At 39.1% G+C, this 24,749-nt stretch overlaps 1 protein-coding gene across 4 annotated transcripts in view; it reads left to right on the top strand.

The window, feature by feature from the left end:
- FNDC3B (fibronectin type III domain containing 3B) overlaps positions 1 to 24,749 on the top strand; it is a 380,755-nt gene that overhangs the window by 5,347 nt on the left and 350,659 nt on the right. Inside the window, exon 2 of one of the 4 annotated variants that reach the window (XM_040621600.1) lies at positions 11,955 to 12,175. The exons of the other annotated variants lie outside the window; for them this stretch is intronic. The gene's annotated coding sequence lies outside the window, so the exon portion shown is untranslated. The remainder of the gene's footprint in view (positions 1 to 11,954; positions 12,176 to 24,749) is intronic. 4 annotated transcript variants of the gene reach the window in all.

Below are 24,749 nucleotides of genomic sequence, written 5' to 3'. Positions count from 1 at the left end.
CGTCCCCGAAACTAAAGTAATGGAAAAATTATATTCCTATGTACAAAGTGACTATAAATTATCCGTTCATTACAGAACATTTTACCCCTTATCTATTTAGATACAATTATAGCCTTGCTCTCCAGCGTTTTAGAAAACAGGATGTTGGTTAATAAAAATTCCAGTTAAAAGTAAGTATTCATTTTCTCTGAGCTAGCCTCACTCTTATTTTGTCCCTTATTCTTTCCTCCTAAGCTGGGCAAAAGACGTGTCCCAGTGATCTGACTTTTCTGTTCAAAAATTAGCAAGAGCAATACAGAACTGTCTAGCTAAAGTTTCCACTCTTTTTATAGTCTTCTGACATTGTCATTCAGTAAAAAGTTTTATAGGATGAACTCTCCGATGCACCGAATCTAAATAGATTAGTAAAATAACGGATAATAGCATTTGGCTGAATTACACTTTTAAAAACTGAGTATACAGATGCATATTTTTTCTGTGTGATGTATGTCTGTCATTTCTACTGGATTGCAAGCTCTGTGAAGGTAGTGATGGAGCCTGTCTTGTTCACTTCTGTACTCCCAAAACACAGCATAGTTTCTAGCATATAGCAGGCATGTACTCATTGGCCAATCTTCATTGAGCACCTACTCTCTTCCAGGCACTGTTTCTAGATGCTGGGGATATAGGCTTAAAGAAGAAAGAGGAAAAGAAAGTTTCTACTCTCGTGGTGTTTTATTCTAGTAGGGATGAACGAGCAAACCAATAAGTAAAACACACAGTAAGCACTTTGAGAAAAAAGAAAGCTGCATGAGGGAGGCAAAGTGATGGGTATGAGAGGCTACCAGATCCTGGGTAGTCATCACGGAAGCCGTGCTACCCAGATCCCCCATCCAGGTGAGGCCCTCATTCCCCAGCTGCCATGACCATTGACTGCTGAGCAGTCATAGCTGAGTCCTCTCCAGGAGCCACTCTCTGTAGGAGGAAGCTGCCTTGCCCAAGGTCGTGGCCCTCCTGGGGCCGGGCAGCCTGCATCGATGACTAGCTCATGCCATGGTACAGATCTCTTGCCTCAACTGGAACGATTCTGAGGACCCATCCCAGCTCCAGAGCTCCCAGCGCCATCAGCTGAGGGCCCTGCTGTAACTGCATCAACAGCTCAGCCACTCGCTCCTTCCCGGGCTGCCTCCTTCATCCTCACTTGTCACAGATACTGGTCCCAAATGCACTCCCCCCAAGTCTCAGAGTGAGCCACGGGGAAAGTGGCATTTGGATTTTATTCCAAGTAGAGGTGCTTGGTATGTAATTCTGGAGCTCAGGGAAGAAGTGGAGCGGAGGATATAAATTTGGAAGTCGTCAGTGACAATGAAACCCATAGGACTAGATAAAAACCTCCCAGGGAGTAAGTATAAATAGAGAATAAAAGAGCCCCAAGGGTGGATTCGGGAGCCTTCCAACACTTAGAGATTAGCAGGAATGGAAAGAAACAGCAAGGAAAACTGAAAAGAAGCGCCATTATGATAGCAGAATCATGGGATGGAGTCCTGGTAACCAAAAGGGGGTAATGCTTCGAGGAGGAAGGAATGATCAGCTGGTCAAATGCTACAGACAGATCAAGCTGGTGAGAACTGAGTTGGTGATTAGATTTGGCCACATGGCGTCACTGACGACAAGAGTGGTTTCAGTGGAATGGTGGGGCAAGAGCATGATTCATGGAAAGAGCAGAACATATCTTAGTCAAGATTTATAAGATGCCTGCGATGTTAACTGCCTTTGTACTTCTTCCGTATTTGAGAGGGTAGGTGATCTGTATTCCCAGTGCCTAGGACAATACCTCGTATGAAGTATGTGCTTAATGCATAATTTTTAGGGAATGAGTGAATTACATGATGTCATTTTTGTATGTACACAAGCCTCACTGACCTTAATAGTATAGAATTTTTAACATGAAAAGAGATTATAATCTTTCCACTAATTCAACTGCCTCTTTTTACGATCCAATGAGCCGTAGCCTGGGGAGATAGCCATACAGCTGAGCTGGGACCAGAATTCAAATCTTCGAAGCTGAATTCTTCATTTTAACCACTGCAACATTCTGGGATATGAAAACGTTTGCTTTTACGTGACTCTGTGGACCTATAATCACCTTCAGTTCAAATTAGAGAAAAATCGAAGATTTTTTTCATGATGTTAAAATAGTTATTCGCCTAATCCCTCAGTGAGATTTCTTAATGCTTCTAACTGGAGTACATTGCATGAAACTTTCTGATTAAAAATTTTACTTTTTAATTCTGTATTTTTATTTGATAGAATACTAAGAGGTGCAGATTGTTCTTAGTTCAAAAGTAACTCTTTGAAAGAAACAGCATGGGATTTAGGTTCTGTTGTTCTCACTCTAAGCAAAAAGTTAGGTTACTTCTTTTCAGATAAATCTTTAATAGAGCAATGAAACATAAACCTTATCATCTGAACAAACTTTAAAGTTCTTTCATATACATGGAAATTCTCTTGAAAAATGATTTCAGATGAAGCAGTTTGAACTGAAATAAATTTCTGTTGTACTAGGCACTTGTACTCAGAAGGGTCTACTTTATTTCAAAGACTCTAAGTATTTAACATCAAAAACCAGACAGTAAAAAGTGCAGTATTGTGAATTTCCTAATCTATTTTATAGAGGCAGATTTTGAATGTCATACTCAGAAAAATACTGCTTGTGGGTAAGATCACTGAACCAGGCTTTGGCAAAAACTTCAAAAAGAAACTGTCAAGTGCAGAAAAATAGAGACTAGATTAATAAAATTTTATTCTGGTAAGTTTTACTAATCAATACTGCTAATGCAGGTGCCAGAATAAAAAGTACAATATACTTATCGCATTGGCTAATATGTTACATTTTTTTTTTCCTGGAAGTGTCAGTCTAAGAGAAAACAGAAAGTATCAGCTGTGTTCAGTTTGGTCATGGAGACAATGAGCAAGCATGAAGTATAAGCCTATTTACATTGGGTCTACACAGGCCAAGACAAAAAGAAAGGAAGCCATTGTGTAGGTCATTCAGATTTCAAAACCCACCAAGGAACAAATACAACGTTTTAAAAATGATTCAATGTACTTCAGTAAAGTTTATTTTAAATAATATAAGAGATACATTTGCAACCACCTAATGTAATTCATTTGGGCAAATATACAAAATCCACTGGATGATTGGGGAACAGGTTATTCATCTGGCCTCAAAGAAGCATCTCATATATTACTTGTTAAGGATAATGGGAAATGGTACTTTTATAAGGGAAAGCTGCAACAGATAGACACATTCATACACATATAGGCATAAATACGTAACTTTAAAAAAATCTACATACCTCCCTGCAACTTGCTTTTCTTGGACAGTAATACCTGAAAGAATTTCTAAATCGACTAGTATCTCTATATTTTGCTATCTCTACCTTTTACAGTGATTAGAAAACATTCTGTGGTTGTGGATATAATGTGACTATTTCAACCAATTCCTCCATTGAGCTGCATTTTCTTTTCCCTCCAATCTGCCACCTCTATGGACAAGGCTATGAAATAAGCATCCTTGTGCATATTTCACATGTGCTGGTCCTTTATGTCAATGAAATTAACATCTAAGAGTGGTTCAAAGTGTGTCTGTATCTTATATTCATGCATGTTACCAAATTGCTTTTCAATGGCCTGATAACAGTTTGCAGTTAATATGAGGAAATATGAGATTTCCTATGAGGAAATATGAGATTCTTATTCTTCCTTAATCTTATTCCCACCAACAGTAGGAATTATTGCTCCATAATTTTCCCACTTTGATGGGGTAGAAAGTGATACCTCATTGATGCTTTAATTTGCATGATCTCGTCATGCTTCAGTTTATGCATGTGCTTAATTATCTATCTATCATCTATCTATCTATCTATCTATCTATCTATCTATCTATATCTATCATCTATCAACCATCTGTCTTTGCTCTTCATATTCTTTACCTAATTTTCTTTTGGATTCTCTGCCATTTTCTTGTTAACATCTAAGATTATCTTGGGCTGTTGTTTGGGCAGGGGTGGTTTGGTTTTTTTTAGATTTTTTTATTTATTTGAGATAGAGAGAGAGCACAGAGAGGGGCAGGGGGAAAGGGAGAGGAGCAGACTCCCCGCTGAGCATGGAGCCTGCTGTGGGGTTCGATCCCACAATCCTGAGATCATGACCTGAGCCAAAATCAAGAGTCAGAAGCTTAATCGACTGAGCCGCACAGGAGCCCCTAAAATTACCTTGTATTATCAGAAATATTCATGCTTTGTCACCTGCTGACACTTTTCTTCAAATATATTATTTTCTCAGTTCATATCATTTATGGCATCTTTGGTCATAAAAGTTTTTAATTTTTTTGTATGCATATATATTGTTATAACATATAGAAGTGTACTTTAGGATTTCCTATCTTAGTTCACAATGCCTCCCACACCCACAGAGGGAGAAACATGATTTTACAGTTTTCTTTATGTAAGTTCTTCACTTTCCTTGTTAAATATATTTCTAAGTTTTTCATTTTTTGTAATAGTTTTGTTGAGGTAGAACATATATACCATAAATAACCCACTGTAAATATGTAATTCAGTGTTTTTAGTGAATTTATATAATTATACATCCCTCACCACTATCCATTTCTAGAAGATTCCCATCACCCCAAAATGTTGCCTCTGCCTAGTCAGTCAATTCCTTCTCTTATCTCAGCCCTTGGCAACCACTGGTCTTTCTGACTACAGATTTGCCTTTTTGAAACTTTTGTATAAATGGAATCACACAGTATGTGTTTTTTGTTTCCGGCTTCATTTTCTTAGTTGGATGCTTTTGAGGTGATACTAGTTTCCTAAGGCTGCCGTAACAAATGACTACCAACCCGGTAGCTTCAAACAACAGAACTTTGTCGTCTCACAGTTCTGGAGGTCAGAGTCCCAGATCGAGGTGTCGGCAGCGCTGCACTCCCTCTGGAGGCTCGATGGGAGAACCTTGCCTTGGCTCTCACAGCTTCTGGTGGTCGCCAGCATTCCTGGGCATTCTTGGCTTGCGGCCACATCACTCAATCTCCGTCTCAGGCTTTATATCACCCTCTTCTGCATGCGTCTGTGTCTTTTCCTCTTCTGTCTTTCAAATCTCCTTCTGCCGTTCTCTTATAAGGACACTTGTCCCTTGTCATTGGATTCAGGGCCCACTTGCATAAAGGATGTTCTCTTCATTGGAAGATCCATAATTGAATTATATCTGCAAAGGCCCTTTTTCCAAATAAGGTAACGTTCACAGGTTCCAGAAATAAGGAGTAAGACAATCTTTTGGGGAGGCCGCCATTCACCTCACTACGCAGGTTCACCCATGGTGTAGCATGTATTAGTACTTCATTCCTTTTTATTGCCAAGTAATTCCATTGTATGGATACGCCATAGTTTTTATTCACTCTTCAGCTAATTCACATTTGGATTGTTTCTGCTTTTTGGCTCTTATTATGAGCAATGCTGCTATGAACATTCATGTGCAAGTTTTTGGTGGACACGTTTTCAATTCTCTTGGCTATATAGAAGTGAAATTGCTGAGTCTTATAGTTACTCTATGTTTAATCCTTTTAGATATTGCCAAGCCATTTTCTCTAGTGACTATAACATTTTACATTCCCCTCATCAATTTATGAGGGTTCCAGTTTCTCCATAGCCTCTCCAACATTTGATATTGGCCATCTTTTTTATTACAGTCATTTTAGTGGATACAAAGTGGTATCTCATTGTTATGATTTTTAATCTGTGTATTTCCTAGCTCTGTCCACTTAGAGAACCTGAAAACAGTGATATTTCTATAGCAACCAGCCACACCTAGTACCCAGATCTTGGCTTCTAAATAAATTTTCTTTTAAAGCAATGAGTCTTTCTAGGTCCTCCGGGTGGCTCATTTGGTTAAGCGTCCGACTCTTGGTTTCAGCTCAGGTCATGGTCTCAGGGTCGTGAGATTAAGCCCCACATCAGGCTCTGAGCTCAATGAGGAGTCTGCTGGAATTTCTCTCTTCCTCTGCCCTTCCCCTCTTTCTCTCTCTCCCTCCCTTCCTCCCTTTCTCTCCTTCTCTAAAAAAAAAAAAAAAAAGGAAAAAGAAAAGGAAAGGAAAGAAAAAGAAATAGATACGTACTAGGACATCTGGGTGGCTCAGTTGGTTAGTCTGACTTTGATGCACTTTTTATGCATGAAACAACATAGCAGCTAAATACATTTGAAAATATTAGAAATGCACGGGGCGCCCGGGTGGCACAGCGGTTAAGCGTCTGCCTTCGGCTCAGGGCGTAATCCTGGCGTTGTGGGATCGAGCCCCACATCAGGCTCCTCCGCTATGAGCCTGCTTCTTCCTCTCCCACTCCTCTGCTGTGTTCCTTCTCTCACTGGCTGTCTCTATCTCTGTCGAATAAATAAATTAAAAAATCTTAAAAAAAATATTAGAAATGCAATATAATATTTTATACAAGCAAGAAGTACTTAAGTCTATAAGTGAAAGACTTGAATATTAGGATTGGCCAGTTCTCATAGAGGTAGATACAGATAGACAGACAGATAAAGACATAGAGGAATGAAATAATATAGTCATTACACTTGTTTTATATAGATAGGATCATCTTCGTTATTTGTAGATTCCATATTTGTGAATTTGCCCACTCACTAAAATGCATTTGCAACCGTCAAATCAATATTTGTGGCACTTTTGCAGTCATTCACAGACATGTGGCAGGACGGCAAAAAATTTGAATTGCCCGATGGTCACGTTCCCAGCTCAAGTCAAACGAGGTAACACTCTGCCTTCTCATTTCAGTTCTCGTACTATAAGCAAGTATCTTTTCCCCAGGATATTTAGTGTCATGTTTTCCACACTTTTATGCTTTTTGCTGGTGATTTCACTGTTTAAAATGGCTGCCTGCGTATAGTGGTGAAGTAGAGAGTGGAAATACTGTCTAATGTCCTAAGCACAAGAGAGCTGGAATGTGCCCTGATGGAGATAATACACATAAGGAGATACGTTTCATTCAGACATGAGTTATTGTGCTGTTGGCTGTGAATTCAACCCTGATGAATCAGCAATACCTATTAAATAATCTGTCTTTAAACAGAAACACATATAAAGGAAGGTTATATATTGGTTGGTTGATGAAAAATGTTCTAACCAGAGGCTCAGGAAGCCTAACCCTGTGTTTCCCCTGGGAGCAACGGTTCAGTGTTCCCAGTGACTTTATAGAACATAGTTACTGTACCGGAAATAATGAGGATCACCTGTATACAGATTTAGAGAGAACTCTTAAGTTCTTCCAATATAGAATATCCACTTTTTTATATTCCATGGAAGATTTCTAAAAATTATTATGTGTATTTCCTTAAGGAACAGCTAATTATGGTTTTCTGATCATAATTTAGTAAATTTAGAAATAAATAAAAGTGGTAAAAACACCTTAACTACATTGGAATTGATAAGTACATATCTATTTCTTTTTTTTTTTTAAGATTTTATTTATTTTAGAGAGAGTGCACGAGCAGGGGGAGCAACAGAGGGACAAGCAGACTCCCCACTGAGCACAGAGACCAATGCAGGGCTCGATCTCAGAACCCTGGGATCATGACCTGAGCCCAAGACAGACGCTTAACCAACTGAGCCACCCAGGCGCCTCAAGTTTAGAGATTTTAAACTTAAATTCCAAGTTCTGCAGTATCAATATTACAACACCTGCTTTGAGAGTTTGCTCTCCTTTTGCATTGTGTTAATGGTTACTTTCCCAGCCCTCAGAGAAAGTCAAACCAGTATTTCCCTAGTATTGCATGAAAAAAAGACACCAACTTTCCCCTGAGTTTCATTACCCCATCGACACTCCCCACCCACCATACACAACTGGAGGAAAACGTCCATTGCAATTTCCTCCTCGATCCCCTCCCAAGAGATAAAGCCTTTGGGATATTTGTGCTTCCTTCCTCCTCATGTCCCTCCTCACAATTCTTTAGTTTTGCTGAGGTCGTTCAGTTCTTTAAATCCAAGATTATTATTAGAAGTTTCCTTTTTAGTACACTTCTCTATTTCTAGGATCTTTATTTAGTACTTGAGTTACACGTTCCCACTCTATCCTTGTTCGCTCGTTTGAAAGTAGGTATCACAAACCCATTGCTCACCATAGCTTTCTCTCCTGGTCAAGTCTGTGTTTTATTTGCTTGGGTCTTTTTATTATTATTATTATTATTATTATTATTATTATTATTATTACTAATAAAGTCTTTTTCTAGTATTTTTCCCAAAAGAGTAATGAGATGTGTGGCTTTTCTGAATTCATACATATCCGCAAACATCTTTCTTGTACCCTAACAGGTGAGATGTATTTTTATGTTGAAAATTCCATTGTCTTTCAGCTTCCAGTGTTGCAAGGGAGAATTTCAATAATAGTCTAATCTTTTTCTTCTATAAATAACTTACAAGCTTCTACACAGAAAGAATGAGATTTTCCACTTTATCTTTGGAGTCCAAAAGTTTTACCAGAATATGCCTCGCCATTTCAGTGTGCACATATACACATATAGAGAAATATGATATGTATACATATATAGATGAATACGTACAGATGTCCTTATCTCTCTATATAAATAAGTCAATTTTCATAAGTATCATTCTTGCCTCACCCTTGGGGGTCCTTTCTTCAGTCCAGAGAAATCTGTTTTGTATGCTTCTTTCTGTTTTGCCTAAATATGTCCTCTCCTTCACATGCATCAACTTCTTTTTCTCCAGATATTCTCATGTCAATTTTCTTAAATCTCTCTTTCATCTCTCTACTCATGATTTCCTTTTTTTTTTTTTTTTTTGGCGCTGAGCTTTGTAGTATTTCTTGCCTCCGGTTTCTAGGTAATCCGTTGGATTTCAACAGTTAATCATTTTCTGCACCAGTGGTTTTGAATTTAAAAATCATGTTTTGTTTTAAAATCCAGGAAAACCTAGTCTGTGTACCCCTTGTATCCGGGTAGGTACTGGCATTACCTTTTCTGCTCCAGTTTAAGTTATGCTCTCTGCCCTCCAGCAAGTCTAACTCAGAGGGAGCCCGTTCTGAACGTTCGGCTTGCACTTCTCACTCTGGCTGCTTGGTCTCGAGTGACGTGCTCATCCAGGCTCAGCTCCAGCTGCTGGAACATGTCACACAGTGACAGTTCAGTGAACGGTGGCCTGCCTGGAAGTCTCTGCCTGTGAGGACCCACATGGTGACATTGGGCAGGCCGTCAGTGCCCTGTGAAGGCAGCAGACCGACGGCTGGCTGCACCCCATTTTATGGTTTCCCAGGAGAGATGATTCGGTCTACCTGTCTAGCTCCACCTGGAAGCCAGAAAGAATGTGCACATTCCCCTCTCGGATGTTAGGGTCTCTCACGCCTAACTTCACCCATTGTATTCTTTCGCTGATGTGTATTTTTTTATTTTTCTACAATTTTATTTGTAGGTTTTTGAAAAAAATAATAATTTATTTTGAAATGCTACTGCCCTTTCTCTACTTTTAAGCTCTCATACTCCTTATGAAGAAACTGTACTAGAATTCCTCTGTTACTAATTTATATTTAGGGAAATTAAGGAGGGGCAGAAAGTGTTTCTGGGGTAGGAAGAGCTTCTGTTTGACATGAGGAGATATACTTAATAACAGAGAAATGTTGAAGTTACATTAAGCCTCGGTAATATATTGGTTTCACATGTACATTGACGGAAGATCGGTTGTAGAATTTGAAAGTGAAGTCCAGAGTGTATCTATAATTCACATGAGAACCTATTTTTATAGAAAAATATATGAAAATGATTATTGCCATGTTTATAAGTTTTATTTTTAATATATGAATTAACATTTTAAATTGCTTTTTGAAAAAAAGCAAAGCACAGCTTGATTGCGTTGCTGAATTATGGTCCTACCTACAATTCTGTTAAGAACATCAAATTCTGTAGCCTCCAAGAAGTACTGGGACCTTAGAAAAAGCATGCAGGATTTTTTCTTTTTTCTTTCTTTCTCTCCTTTTTGTTCCTTTTGCTTTTTTTTATTAAGGTGAGATTCACACAACATAAAATTAACCATTTTATTTATTTAAGATTTTATTATTTTTAAGTAATCTCTACACCCAACATGAGACTCGAACTTACAACCCCGAGATCAAGAGTCGAGCACTCTGTGGACTGACCCAACCAGGTGCACCTAAAATTAACTATTTTAAGGTGAACAGCTCAATGGGATTAAGTACGTTCACAATGTTGGGTAACCACCACTTCCATCTACTTCCAAACCATTTTCATCACCCCAGAATGAAACTCTGTATCCGTTAAGCAGTTATTCCCTCATCTCCCCTTCCCTCAGCCCCTGGCAACTACCAATCTGACATCTTTCTCTATAGATTTACCTATTCTGAACACTTCATAAAAATGGAATCATACAATATGTGACTTTTGTGTCTGGTTTCTTTCGCTTAGCATGTTTTCAGGACACCTCCACGTTGTAGCATGAACCAGGACCTCATTCCTTTTTATGTTGGCATAATATCCCGTTGTATGCATATGCCCCAATTTGCTTATCCATTGATCCATTGCTGGACATTTGGATTGTTTCCACCTCTGGACTATTGAAAATAGTGATGCTAGGAAAATTTGTGTACAAGTATTTGTATGAGTACCTATTTTCAATAATTTGGGTATCTAGAAGTGCAATTACTGGATCATATGATAGTTCCAAGTCTGGCTTTTTGAGGAATTCTATTTGGCTTTATTTTTGCTTAACTAGCATGTAGCACTTAACTTGGACCTCTGTTTATTTCTGTTAGATCAATGAATTAACAGTTAATAGTCTAGGATTGTGACGACAATAATGATGCATATTCTTAATCACAGTTTGGCTCATGGAGCATTTTCTCTTTCCTCATTTTCTCTAAAACTGCCTCATAAAGTATTAAAGATCCTAAGAAACCCCGCTGTTCCCAAGTATACACTAAAAGACAGATCTTCAGGGGTGCCTGGTTAGCTCAGATGGGAAAGCATGCAACTCTGGATGTCAGGGTCACCAGTTCTAACCCCACATCGGGGGTAGAGATTACTAAAAAATCATTAAAAAATAAAAATAAAAGCCAGATCTTCCACTCTAGAACTAAGAGAACTTGTTAATAATCAATAAGGGATTGACAAACACTCGAGCTACAAATTCCAACATTGTGTTAATTATCAAATAAGTCCGGGGGGAGGAGAGAAAGGCAAAAAGAATAAGAAAGTGTATAACATTTAATAAAATAATATGGAATTTTATAGAATAAAATGTTAAAATCCGACCCTTGAAGTCCATGTAGTACCAGTTGATCTTAAATCTGTGCCCTTCAAAATCAAAACATAAGCACGTGCAGGTAAACCTTTTAGAGCATAATTTTTAAGGAGAACACCACCTTTTTGAAATGTTTTTAACCCTTTTGTTGTTTCTGAGAGCTACACACACCTACACACACTAATATATACCCATGCTGTGGCTGTTTGTTTTCGCTTCTTTTTAAGAGACAGCCAGCAGTCGTAAGACGACTGGGTTTATTCCACAGGCGTCACTATTTAAATCATATTTCAATTTCCATTTTCCCTCATGTCTCGCTCTCTTCTTTCTTCTTCTTCTCCTTCTCCTTCTCCTCCTTCTTTCTTAGTTGTCTTGAATGACAAGGAAGAAGACAAATCGAGAGTTGTAAAGCGTGCTGCAGGGGAAACTCAGGGGATATAACTACCTAATTATGAATTTCCTGAATGTGCAACTTGACCACCAGCAACTGGGTGTGATTAGTACAGTGGGCCTCACCTCCAGCTGTTCTACGAAAACAAATCAGTGAAGGATTTCCAAGGCACATTTTCCTTTGGACCTGGTTGGAGTTGTAACAATGCAAACAGTGCAGTGTTGCTCCTTTTTTTTTTTTTTTTTTTAGGTGACAGATTGTCTGAAAAGAAGCAAGAGTTTCCTACAACAAAAGAACTAACCTATGGCGCAATATACTTTGGCTTGCGGCAAATGTGTTTGAATCTGTGTAAAAAAGTAAAAACTGCAAATCTGTCTCCTTCTATGTGGAACCAAATCTGGAAATATGTGCTGCAGAGGCAACTGTAAAATCATATTTCATTCTGGCAGATGGGCCAATGATTGTGTTGTGTGAGTAATGAGTATATGTAATCCATGTGGTAAGCTTTGTGGACTGAGAGAAAGTCAGCGTTATTCACTGAGGCTTGGCAAGCTGGAACCATTGATTTAGAAAAATTTACATGGGCTGAAATAATCTGAAAAATGTACTGTCCGGTTTGTCAATCTGTGAACATAGCAAAAACCATAGCACTCCCGATTAGCACAAAGGGTGAGGGAGGAAATCTCTTTTTGCTGTTTTCTAGTTGACACGTACAGAGGAGTGATTCCTCTTGTACAATAAGGGAATTTATAATTCATACTATCTTTCAGCAAATCAAGAAATCCAAATGGGTATCTGTAGGACGAGAAATCCAAAAAAAACTTTAGCCATATGATACACTTAGAGGAAAGTCAAAAATCTTTATAGAGTTTATTGTCATTGTGTTCAGATCAATTCTTAATTGTTTTTAGCTACGGATTCTTGAGTTTCAAAGTAATTGTAAAATCTTTTTACTAAGTACAAAGTAGCTTAAGTTCTCAAGGATGTACAGCTCCATAGGAGGGAAAAACCGTGATGATAAACTTGGAGAGGCCCATTTATCTTTGTGAATAACAAGTTATCATTTAGACAGCAATTTTTTTTTCTTAAGCCCAAAGGCATTTAAAAAAGTAGAATCTTCAGCTCATAAAGGACCTTAGAAGTGATGCAGAGCGGGTAGGAGAAGACAGCATGGGCAGTTGGTCGGGGAAACTGGGAGTAAAGGTGGCTGGAACTCGAACAGAGTGAAAGATGATCCAGAACTGGGAGTTGGGTGAGCAATTATTGTTTAACAGGTACCGAGTTTCCGTTTGGATTGATTTTAAAATGCTGGAAAAGGCTAATGGTGATGGTTACACAACAATGTGAATGTAACTCATGCCATTGAAATAGAGACTTAAAAATGGCTAAAATGGTAAATTTTATGTCATGTGTATTTTACCACATAAAACCATAGTATGTTATGTTATTTATATTTTGCATTTAAAAATATTTTTTTAAAAAAAGGGACACCTGGGTGGTGCAGTTGGTTGAATGTCTGACTCTTGGTTTCGGCTTGGATCGTGATCTCCTGGTCTGGGATGGAGCCCGACGTAGGGCTCCACGCTCAGCATGGAGTCCACTTGAGACTCTCTCTACCTTTCCCTCTGCCTCTCCCCCCACCTCCATCTTCTCTCTCTCCCTCTCTCTCTTTCTCTCTCAAGTAAATAAATAAAATCAAAAAAATACAAGCTACCAAAACTCATTAAAAAAATAGATTCTCTGTATCTATTAAAGAAATTGAGTTTGTAGTTAAAAACCTTCTCACAGGGACGCCTGGGTGGCTCAGTCAATTAAGCGTCTGCCTTCAGCTCAGGTCATGATCCCAGAGTCCTGGGATGGAGCCATGCATCGGGCTCCTTCTTGGTCCGGAGCCTGCTTCTCCCTCTGCCTGCTGCTCTCCCTGCTTGTGCGCGCGCTCGCTCGCTCTCTGACAAATAAATAAACAGAATCTTAAAAGACAAAAAAAAAAACCTTCTCACAAACTCCAGTTTCAAATGGTTTCACTGGTGAGTTCTACTAAATATTTTAAAAACATAAAATATCAATTCAATACAATACAATTGTTTTTGTGAAACCAGTATTATGGTGAGGTTAAAACCAAAAGCATCACAATATGTATGTCAGTAGGCACAAAAACCTTTAACAAAATTTTAAATATATAAAAAATTTCAGTAGGCACAAAAACCTTTAACAAAATTTTAAATATATAAAAAATTTCAAATCTAGAAATATATAAAAATGATATTATGTCATATCCAAGTGAAGTTTATCTCAGGAAGGCAAGTTGTTTTATTATGGTTTAATTGAGATAGAATTTGTAGGCCATAAACCTCACTCATTTAAAGTGTACCGTGCAGTGGTGTTTACTTAGTATCTTTACAAACTTGGGTAACCGATCTAATTCCAGGACATTTTTATCACCCGAAAAAAGAAACCCTGCGTCCATTAGTAGTCACTCCCCAATCATCTCTTCCCTGTCACCGCAAGCCACTACTCTGCTTTCTGTCTCTATGCATTTGCCTACTGGGGACATGTCATATCAATGGGATCGTACAATATGGGGTCTACTGTGACCGGCTTCTTTCAGTTCGTGTAATGTTTTTGAGGCTCATCCAAAATACTCAGTTTGTAGCATGTATCAGTTCTTAATTTCTTTTTACAGCTGAATATTATTCCATTGTATGGATAGGTCATATTTTGCTTATCTATTCATCAGTTGATGGACATCAGGGTCGTTTCCCCTTTGGGGGCTCTGACGAATAAGACTGCCATGAGCATGCATGTGCAAGTGTTCAGGGGGATATATGATTTCCCTTTTTTGAGTATATATCTAGAGTAGAATTGTTAGGTCATATGGTGACACTATGTTTAACTTTTTGAGGAACTGCCAAACTGTTTTCCAAAGTAGCTGCACCAGTTTACATTTTTCTCAACAATGTATGAGCGTTTCGCTTTCTCTACATCCTTACTGACGCTTGTTCTCGTCTGTCTCTTTGATTGGGACCGGTAGTAGGATTGGCTTGATATTTGAAAGTCAATCATTTTAGTAGACTTAAGAAGAAAAATTGTTTGATCATTTCAATAGATGCAGGAAAATCATTTGACAAAATTCAATACTCATACTTTATGACTGAATAAATAAGAACTCTTAGCAAACTACAAACAGAAACTTCTACAACTTGATAAAAGAGCATCTTTATAGCTGACATCCTCATAGGGGATATCACACTGAGGGGTGGAAACACTGAATGCTTTTCCCTTAATTTGGGTAAGAAGCAAGGATATTTACTCTAAAACTTCTATTCAGCATTGACCTGGGAGTCCTAATCAGTAAAGTAATACAAAGAAATAAAAGACATAGAGATTGCAAAGAGAAGAGTAAAACTGTATTTACTCACAGAGAACATGATCACATACATAGAAAAGTTTAAGAAATCTCCACAAACACTACTTGATCTAATGAGTGAGTTTAACAAAATTACAAGAAACAATGTCTGCATACAAAAATTAATTGTTATACTAGCAACAAACAATTAGTGAAAATTTTAAATATCATTTGCAACAGCATTGAAAACATACTACAGGAAAATTTTAACAAAAAGTGTACTAGACTTATACACTGAAAACTACAGAAGACTACTCAGAAAATTTAAAGAAGGCCTCCAGAATTAGAGGGATATATTATGTTAAATATTATTTATCAGTTAAGATGTCAATTTTTCTCAAACTTACCTGTAGATTCAATGCAATGCTGATCAAAACCCCAGAAGACTTTTTGTTTAGAAATTGAAAAGCTGATTATAAATTCTATATGGAAATACAAAAAACCTAAAATGTGAAATACAATTTTTCAAAAGAAGAACAAAGTTGGAAGAGACTTAGTATTTCAAGACTTACTATAAAGCTACATTAATCGAGATTATGGTGCCAGCATAATAGACAAAGAGATAAATGGAACAGAATAAAGAGTCCAAAGATAGACTCACACACGAAAGACCATTTGATTTTTCACAAACACGTACCAAGGTAATTCAGTAATGAAATAATGGTGTTTTCAACAGATGACGATGGAACAATTGCATTTCCGGTTGCAAAGGTCTTGACTCTTGACTCTTTTACCATATTCAAAATATACCTACCGCCACAGGGATCTAGACCTAAGTGTAACGAATAAGCACATGAAAAAGTGCTCAACATCCAGAATTACGGGGGAGTGCCAATACAACTGTGATGATCCACCACTACGGGTCTATGAGAAGGGCCCCGACTTAAAGACTTACCATACTCAGTGTTGGCAAGGGTGTGGAGCGACAGGAAATCTCATACATTGCTGGTAGGAATGTAAAATAGCACACCCATTTTGGCAAAGAGCTTCTTAAAAAGTGAAATGTGCACTGTCCATGTAACCTAACAATCTCACTCCTAAGTGTTTACCCAAGAGAAATGAAGACGAATGTCCACAAAAACATTTTTTTTAAAGATTTTATTTATTTATTCAACAGAGATAGAGACAGCCAGCGAGAGAGGGAACACAAGCAGGGGGAGTGGGAGAGGAAGAAGCAGGCTCCCAGTGGAGGAGCCTGATGTGGGGCTCGATTCCAGAACGCCGGGGTCACGCCCTGAGCCGAAGGCAGACGCTTAACCGCTGTGCCACCCAGGCGCCCCCCACAAAAACATTTGTACATGAATGGTCATAGCAGCTTCAAGATAACAAAAATCTGGAAACAAGCCTAATGTCCACCAACAAAGGAATGGGTAAACAAATTTGGTCTATCAATTCAGTAGACCATCACTGAGCAATAACTACACATGGTCAGCTGACACCTGCTATAACAGTGGTGAATCTCCAGAACCATGCCCAGGGAAAGAAACCACACATAAAATGTGAGATAACATTTACATGAAATTCTAGATTTAGCCACCAAAATCAGATTGGTGGCAGGCTAGGGCCGCGGGCGGAGTGGGAGACTAACACAGAGGAAAAGGGAACTTTGTGGGGTGATAGGAACCTCCCATGTCTTGATTACAGTAGTTACATGGGTGTTTTCATTTGTTAAAATCCATGAAAATGAACATCATGGATGCATTTTTATCATATGTAGGCCAATACCTAAAGAAAGTAGATTTTTAGAAAAATTGCACAGAGGGCAATCATTCTGGAGAATGCGTGAGTTGTTTCCCTCACCCACTTGGCTATCTTGTTCTTTCTCCCCCCACGTCTCCTCCCCCACACCCACCCCCAGTTTCTGCTCTTAAGCCACAGCCTTCTTTCATGTGCCGGCTCTCCAAATATTTGGAGAGGTCTCTATCAATGGCTTCCTTCACCAGCCTCCCCCACCAAAATCTTCTCTTCTGTGGGTTAAACATTTCCAGTTCTTCAGCCGTTCACATCTCATGTCGTTTCTACTCTTGATAAAAGAAAAGCTGGGGGGCTTGCACAGGGAGGCAAGATCTGGAGGGGTGGTGAATTCCCCAAACCTAGGGAGAGTATTAGAAGGGCAAGCAAAACAAAACAAACAAAAATGTGAGTGCTCACAGTGGAAAGGTGTACAGGGACCCAAATCATGGCAGGCACACAAGCCACGGGCAATATTTTGTTTCCTCTTAAGCAGGTGCTCTACCCCAGGATGCTCTCCTGCATTGGGCCCAGAGAATTTCTTTCAGTTAGCGTCCTTGGTTGCACACATCAGGGTACTAGTATCTAAGCAGCCCGTCATCCCTACCACTATTTGTCTTTTCAAATTTCCTGTACTCTATGAAGATCAGTATCTTTAAAACAGTATTTACATTTTGTTTTATCTCCCGTGTTCTCATTTCTTGAGCAGCTATCCTGGCTCAATTATGTGTAGTTATTTAACTGCTCTCGGTTTTCCCACCTGTAAAATAAGGATAGCGATTGCAATAGTTTCAAAGTGTTGCTATGATGACTACATGTATTACTGTATGTGAAATGCTTTGAATATCTCCTGGCACGTAGTAAGCACTCTTTAAGATTTTATGTTATTGTTTACCCAAGGATAAACAAGGGAAATCTTTTTTTTTAAATAGAGAAAGAGAGAGAGCAGGGAAGGGGCAAAGGGAGAGGAGGAGAGAGAATCTTAAGCAGGCTTCATGCCCAGTGAGGAGCCCAACGTGGGGCTCAGTCTGATGACCCTGAGATCATAATCTAAGCCCAAGTGAAGAGTCCCAACATTCAACCAACTGAGCCATCCAGGCTCCCCAAAGAGGAAAATCTTACGAGCTTCTAGAAGAATGAATAAGTTATCTGTAAAGAGGGTGGGAGTGGGGCTAGGGGGCGGGGAATAGGCTGGCAGTGAAATTCTTCTTTGCAGCATTAGAAGGTAGAAGGTAGTTTGAATACATTTCAAATTAAAGATCCTGTGACCAGTTGCTATATGTTTCACTTGTCAGAATGAAAGGTAATATTACATACATGTGAAGTGCTTTCCCTACCCCATACTAAGGGCTCTGGAAGGGTTTTCTGTTACTGCTACATAGGACCTCAATCTGAGATTTCTAATCTACCTTCCTGCATTGTAACTATCTTCCACACGCCCACTGCCACTCTTTCATCTGACCCACCCTCCTTTCTGTCCTTTCCTCATTTAGATTTCCATTATTTCAGCCCTGGGAAGCCAGGAAGCCAGGAAACCACGTTCCATCTAAATTAATGGACTATCTCTCCCAATTTGGCCAGCTTTGTGTTAGTTATCAAAAGACTTCGATTAGAGGAGTAGGAAAAAATATATATATATACTTGGCCTACCAAAAATCTTAGAAAATGTAAGAACCCTGGAAAATACCAGAAAAGATTAGGCCTGTTTGATGAGGAGATCTCCCTTGTAATTTTTAAACTCCTAACTATATCTAAAAGGATTTCATATAACTGGAAAGTTCATTATTTTTGTGATTTGTATTATTTTTCTAGTTACCCTATTCATTGATTCGATTGGCTTTATTTCTTTAAAAAATAGATTATTCCATTATTGCTAAATTGGGAACTGTTTATGAAAACTGTAATTTGAAAATTTAGACTTTTTTTTAAGAGGAAGAAAAGGTTAAAAAAAATCTAAAGCATATTTGCCAAGAATTTTATGTCTGAATTTTTTTTTTAAGCAATTTAAGGGAAAAAGTAATTCTTATGTTTCTGATTCATTTATGCTTGGATCATCAAATTGTTGTTTTTTTAAAAGCTATTTGATGTTCCACTAGCTTTTGAATCCTTTAAAACTTCTAATGTCTCTTTTTACGCCTCATTAAAGACGTTTTGCTCTCTCCGTGGGTTTTATCAGTCAAGTGTGTGTCTTGTATTTAATCCATCCTTATCAAACTGAGTGATTGCTTGAACAGGCTTATTCTTACCTTGGTGTCCTTGTGTGGTGCTTTTCTCCACCCGGAACATTCCTTTCTAGATACCTTCATGGCTAACTTCTTTATCTCCTTCGTTTCCAAGTCACATTTTCTTTCTTTTTTTTTTTTTTAAATATTTATTTATTTATTTATTCGACAGAGATAGAGACAGCCAGCGAGAGAGGGAACACAAGCAGGGGGAGTGGGAGAGGAAGAAGCAGGCTCCTAGCAGAGGAGCCTGATGTGGGGCTCGATCCCAGAACGCCGGGATCACGCCCTGAGCCAAAGGCAGCCGCTTAACCGCTGTGCCATCCAGGCGCCCCCCCAAGTCACATTTTCAATGAGGCCTACCTTGACCACCCAATTTCAAATTACAAAAATAAAATGTTGTCTGTGATGACACGTACAAATAATTGTGTAAATTAGCACAAAAAACAACCTATCCAAGTAAAACTTAGAATCCAAAAATGTTAAAGAGACTTTGCAGTTCTTCTAGTCCAAATTTCTCACTTTACAGATGAAGGCTTGAGAGGTTAAGTGGCTTCCCTCAGATCAGACAACCAATTACATTCAGAAATAAGTGTATCTAATAGGCATCTTACACTCAACATGCCCCAAACCGAACTCCTGCTGTTCCCCCAATCCTATTCCTCCCACAGCCCTCCCTGTCTTGGTTCATGGCATCATTCTGCCAATCGCTCACACCAAAAACCTTGGACTCATCCTTATCTTTCTTTCTTTTACACCCCCATATCTAATCTGTCAACAAATCTTGTTTGCTCCATCTTTGAGATAGATACGAAATCCTACCACCTTTCCATCTACCACACTGTGCAAGCGGCCATCACGTCCCTCCTAGATGACTGCAGTAGTCTCCTAACTGTCTCCCTGCTCCTGCTCTTGCCCCAATCATCTATTCTCAATCAGTAGCCAGAGGGACCCCTTCAAACCTAAGTCAGTTCTTGCCATTCTTTTTCTCTTCCTTCCTTCCTTCCTTCCTTCCTTCCTTCCTTCCTTCCTTCCTTCCTTTCTTTCTTTCTTTCTTTCTTTCTTTCTTTCAAGTAAGCTCTATACCCATCATGGGTCTTGAACTCATGACCCTGAGACTGAGAGTTGCATGCTCCAGTGAGTGAGTCAACCAGGTGCCCCAGTTCTTGCCCTTTTGAGCTCTGTTCCAAACCTTGTGTTAACTCCTCATTTCATTCAGGTAGTGCTTACAGAACCCTCCACCTTTTGGCCTCCATTTGCCCCAAACTTGACTTCTACTACTCTAGACCTTGCTTGCTGCACTCTAGATATAGTGACCCCCCCGCTATTTCTCAAATAAGCCAGGCGCATCCCCACCTTATGGTCTTTCACTAGCTCTCTCCTTGCCTGGAATGCTCTTCCTCTAGATATCCCCACAGTTAATTCCATCTGCTTTGTTCAAAAGGCATCTTCTCAATGACCATATCAAGCTTCTTGTTGAAAATTTAAACTCCCATTTATATCCCAGGGGCACCTGATTTCTCTTACCACGTTCTTCTTTACTTTTTCTTTCAGAACATATCAACTTCTGGGGCGCCTGGGTGGCACAGCGGTTAAGCTTCTGCCTTCGGCTCAGGGCGTGATCCCGGCGTTCTGGGATCGAGCCCCACATCAGGCTCCTCTGCTAGGAGCCTGCTTCTTCCTCTCCCACTCCCCCTGCTTGTGTTCCCTCTCTCGCTGGCTGTCTCTCTCTCTGTCAAATAAATAAATAAATTCTTAAAAAAAAAAGAACATATCAACTTCTAATATAGTATATCATTTACTTAGTCATTATATCATTTAGTGTCTATCTTCTCCTTGTTGTAATGTAAGCTCCACAAGAATAAGAATGTCTGTTTTATCATTGCATCCTCAGTGCCTGGAACTAGCACAAAATAGGCATTCAATAAATATTTTTTTGCAAGAAAGAAAGGAAGAAAGAGAGCGAGGACAGGTCTCCTTTCCCCTAGACATAGAGCCATTGGAGTATTTTACATTGCCCATACCAAGTGGACGAAACTAACTTCATTGCAAAAAAGCTTAAATAGAAAACAAGGCAAACCTTAGATTACCAGGAATTGGGTAGTATTGTTCTTCACATCCCCTTTCCAGTGCCTTCTTCATCAGGCAAAACTACAACTCTTATCTTTTATTCCACTCAGAATTTTTCTCATGGAGCTATTAATTTACCTGAAATCATATGAATGTTCTCACTTCCGTTTGGGTTTCCAGTGCGCTACACTTCCTTAGGTTACTAACATTTTAAGAGAAAATAGCAGAAATAGGAAAATACGTAGCCTGAAGCAGTGAGTTTTTATTGGTAAAATTTTAGGCGGTATGGTATATGGATGGTGAGAGAAGTCTCAGTTGCCCAACATAAATATCTATTTACTCTGGGTGAAATTAGCCAACTAGTATGGCTTTGCCAAAACACTTTAAAATCAATGTAAAGTATTAATTACAAATTGCAAAATGGAAACGACTGACGAGCCCAGATATGGCGAGGTCAATGGCGGGGATTAGCTGGACATACTCAGTAAGAAGCTCATGAAATTTAATAAAAAGTGGTTTATTTATTTTAGTTTATTTCCTTTTTTTTTTTTTGAGAGAGAGAGAGAGAGAGTGTGTGTGAGGTGGGGGGAGGGACAGAGGAAGAGGCAGAAGAGAATCTTAAGCAGACTCCATGCCCAGCGAGGAGCCCACTGCAGGGCTTAATCTCATGACCCTGAGATCACGACCTGAGCTGAAATCAAGAGTTGGATGTTTAACTAACACCCAGGGACCCCATAGTTTATTTACTTATCTATTTATTAAGTAATCTTTATCCCAACATGGGGCTCGAACTCACAACCCCAAGAGCAAGAGTCACATACTCTTCCAACTGAGCCAGCCAGGCACCTCATAAAACGTGACTTAGAAGAAAATTAAAATATGATGAAAGGTAAAATTGTATAACAGAAATGTAGACATGAATATTGAGTAGAGGGAGAAGAGTTGCGCTAAAGTATGGATGTATAAGGGATGAAAGTTAAAACTTCTCTGATAAACAACGAAGAATTAAATCAATTTTTCAGATATTTTAGGCAAAACAACCTCTCTTGCATTTTTAACCAACCTATGCATTGCAAAGCATCAAGGGAGACAAGGTCAAGTTAGAACCACAGACAATGTATTAGAAAATAGATTTGGCTTTGACTGTGACATCTGGAAAGAAACAGAATTGATTGGTTGAAGTATAAGAATGAAACTGTTTTGGAAGGAGTTAGGAAATTAGATTGTTTAATTCTAAGAATAGACATAATGTAATGTCCCATTTGTGTAATATATTGATTATACATTGTATATTTTTGCAACACACAAAAAAATCTCTGGAAGCTTACACAAAATAATTATTATGGTTACTTCTGAGGGGAAGATATGGAGTGTACGTGGGGCATAAATAAGGAAAACTTTACAAACATTCTGTGTACCTCTGTACTTCTTTTGTTTGAGCATATTCCTTTGAGGATGTATTATTATATAGGAAAAAGTTTAACAATTTTAAAGGACAATATTTAATAAAAGTTTAAGGAAAGATAAAGTAACTCTTGATACTACTTCACATCATACTTAAAAATCACAAATAGTGGGGCACCTGGCTGGCTCAGTCAGAAGAGCTTATGACTCATTTGGGGTCGTGAGTTCAAGTCTCACTTAGGTATAGCGATGACTTAAATAAATAAATAAACTAAAAAGATCATGAATAGTATTTCCCTTGGCAGTTATGTAAATTTCAGTACCACATTTGCATTTTATCTTTAAATCAAATACAACATACACAATGTCAAATGGCTAAGTGCTAACAATTCTTTGAATGGTCCACAAATTCAACCCATTTTCATTTCTTTAATGACTGTAAACCAAGATGTTAAAAAGGTATTAGTCCTTTTTTGTTCATGAGTTTTAGCAAATAAAATTAAACTAAGAACACTGCACAAGGGTTCCTGCTGTTAATAATGGCATACAAATATTTCAATTCCATTTGTCAGTATTTAAGGGCCATCTATAATAGGCTCTATGCTAGACCCTGTGGGATGCAGAGCTGCCCTGCGCCCCTGACCAGTTCAGTGCTGTAAGAGATCACTGAGAGCGCATGATTATTATAGTAGGGTATGATGTGTGCAAAAGAATGCATACAAAGTACAAAAGTAGCACAGAATAAGAAAGGATTATAATCTCAGCAGGTCAGGGAAGGTCTCATAGAGGAGGGATGTGAAGGATGAATGGATTACCAATAGAATAAAACTTGGGGAAAGGTAGGGCGTTGGAGGCATGGAATATCTTGGTGTTCTCAGAGCACCATGAGCAGTTTGTTACTGCTGGAGCTGGGGATGGAGGGGCGGCGCAGCAGGAAGGAGGTAAGACTGAGAAGGTGGACAAGCCAGCATGTGATGCGGCTTTGGTGCCAGGCAAGGAAAATTGGTCCATGAGGGCAGGGCGCTGTCTGTCTCGTTCACTGCTGATATCCAGAGCGCAGTGCCTGATGCATGATAAATAGAACCTCAATACGTGTTTATTGAATTATTAAATGAGACAAAAATGGGGAGAAAACAAGGAGAACATGTAGCGTTAGGCACCGAGGTCAAGGCCAGGGAGCTTTGAGAAGGGGGTTGTGGATGGACGCGGGGAAGGCAGGGGTTTGGTACTCCGTGACACAGGCATCTTTGTGAATATGAAAGGCATTTATGTGTTAAATGTAAATATATAAAATATCCCACAACTTTTGGAACCTGTTTTTCTTAACCTTAATTTTTACTATACCCAGATCCTCAGCAGATGAAAACATGCTCCGAGTTAGCTAGTTTCTACCATCCGATGGTCACAGGCTGAAGACGAGCTGAGCTAGCGGCTGGAGCCACACCGTTAGCTGGATGAGGAAATGGTTGCTTTAGAAAGGTCCCCCGTTCTGACTCCCTTTTTGCCGTCTGGCTCATGATCGCAGCACTGCTGTAAGCACAATGCACACACTGGCTCTTCTGTCACCCGCCTCGACCACTACTTTCATCGGAGGCTGCTCCGAAGGGAGAAGCTTTGTAGAGGGCGGTCCTCTGCTCCTGCTCCCCATTGGCTTAGGCTCAGGTGCTTGAACCTCTCTCAACCTCTGCAAGGCCTTGATTAGGAGTCAGAAACCACTTCCATGGAGTGCCACCCGGAGAGTCTGGTTGCCAGCACGGCTGAGGGATGATTGTGAGCCCAGAGACCGTGGCTCTGCAGCGCATTTTGGGTCTTAGAGCAAAATATATTCTCTTTAGAAAGAAAAAAAAAAAACACAGAAAAAAGTTTAGCTTGGCTCTTTACATGGAAAATGTTCCTGTATTATAACAAAAAATATACTGCATGCCCTTTTTAACACTCTATCGTGTTCACTTCACTCTTCCTTTGCTTATCTGTTACTGGAATGCCCTCCCTATCCTCCCTGCTTCCCTAATGTCCTTTGCTACCAAATATTCATTTCTCCACTTCTGGGAATATTTCACCAAATATCTTTTGAGAAGGCTTCTCCCCTGTTTTTGTCACTGGTTTTGGTGGGATTGACTCTATTCAGAGCTCCAGAACTAGGCCCAGATTGTTGTTGTTTTTTTTTTCTTTTCTTTTCAAGATTTTATTTATTTATTTGTCAGAGAGAGA

The sequence above is a fragment of the Ursus maritimus genome, unplaced genomic scaffold (genome assembly GCF_017311325.1).
Source record: "Ursus maritimus isolate PB19 unplaced genomic scaffold, ASM1731132v1 scaffold_4, whole genome shotgun sequence".
NCBI classification, from domain to species: domain Eukaryota; kingdom Metazoa; phylum Chordata; class Mammalia; order Carnivora; family Ursidae; genus Ursus; species Ursus maritimus.
The sequence above is the reverse complement of the archived record's forward strand: the minus strand, read 5'-3'. Positions and strand labels throughout refer to the sequence as shown.